At 36.5% G+C, this 1632-nt stretch overlaps 1 pseudogene; it reads right to left on the minus strand.

Annotated features, from left to right (window-relative positions):
* Nucleotides 1-1511: 1511 nt before the first annotated feature.
* On the minus strand, nucleotides 1512-1632 carry LOC116653056 (5S ribosomal RNA; annotated as a pseudogene).

A 1632-nucleotide genomic window follows, 5' to 3' on the forward strand; every position in this document is an offset into this window, starting at 1 on the left:
CTTCTAGCTGAGCTAAGAATAAATCCAGAACCAATCTTTCCACCTACACTTTAAATAAATGCTACGTATGTTCCTCCAGAGAATGATTAATCAGTACTTAATACTTTGATGGTGTGGCTGATGTATTTAATCACTAAAGCAGAATAACAGAATGTAATCAATATTGTAATTTTTTTTAGCCCTGTAAGTATGAGCTGCAAGCAAGTTTGGGTGGGGGAAGGGTGTTCTGCTTCAATGCACTGTTTGCTGTGCTTCTGAACAACATTTTTTTTTTTTTCCTGTATAGTGTATACAACAAAAGCAAACTCACGGATCCTCTCAAATTAATTCTTTGAGGAAAAATGTTTTGAACAATAATTAACTTTTGGATTATTGGTTATTCATAGGATAATGTTGCTTTTCCAGAATATCTGTTTTCCCCCATAACTGCATTACTTAAACATCTCTGGATAGATTGAGATCACAAATTCAATGTTTAAAAGAAGATAGAACACCCTTTAAATCACTGATTTTTACTATTATGAAAATGAAATACAATCTCTTCTTTCTTTCTTTAAAAAGAAAGTATTGAAAAACTCCTGGTTCTAAATTTCTCTTTTATGTAACACTTTCCAGTGACCTCCCTCTGTAGAAGGTTACAGCTGGGTAGAGCACTTAGTCAATATGTGTAGTTCAAATAATCTTCACCGGAAAGGATTATTTCTTTATTTTGTTAGAGATTTATAGATATTTTCTAGCCAGATACTTGTAAAGCTTGCTAACCAGCCCACATACCTATGTCAGACTATCATTTGACTATTCCTCAATGGTGCCAACAGTAATGAATTCCACATACTGCCTAAATCCAGGTGATTGAAACAAAGAGGCCATCAATTTATTTCCATGTAGGTAAAGATTTTGTAAAGATAACCAATATTGTCATAGATTCAATGATATTCCAGTGCAGAAGTTTGGAGGAAAGCAGGGGAGAAGTTTCATGAGATCTTTATAACTATTGCAAACTGGAATATTAGATACAGTTCATTCCGGTCAGAGAACAAGATCCCAGCATCATAGTAGCGACTGAGAAGACAAAAAGACCCCAATAATCAACAGAATGAAAATTGTTGTTATGTCTGTTGTTACATTCAAAAAGAACCACTTCAACACAGGAGGGAATAAGGCACTTTAATAGTCCTAAATAAAATGGTGACCTGAAAAAAACATAGGCTTAAAAGGTCTTTCATCTGAAGGAGCTGTGCCTTCCTGCTGAATTTAGATGAAATTGCTGAGTGAATTTTTGTATTGAATACTGTAAGCTATTTGCAGTTTTTACTTTTTTGTTTGCTTGTTTGTTTGTTTGTTTGTTGCTAAATGGGAAATATTTTAAATGGGAAATATCGTTATTGCAGTGAGGGGCCCAAAACCAAACACAGTATTCGAGGTGCAACCTCACCAGTGCTGAGTTCGCAGGGACAATTACCTCCCTGTTCCTGCTGCTAACGCTGTTTCTGATGCAAGCAAATAAAAATAGCCTACAGCACCCGGTATTCCCAGGAGGTCTCCCCTATCCAAGTACTAACCAGGCCCGACCATGCTTAGCTTCCGAGATCACACAAGATCGGGCATTACCAGTGTGGGATGGCTGTAGGC

This window comes from Coturnix japonica, chromosome 2 (genome assembly GCF_054131305.1).
Source record: "Coturnix japonica strain WE chromosome 2, WE-NBRP24, whole genome shotgun sequence".
NCBI lineage: Eukaryota > Metazoa > Chordata > Aves > Galliformes > Phasianidae > Coturnix > Coturnix japonica.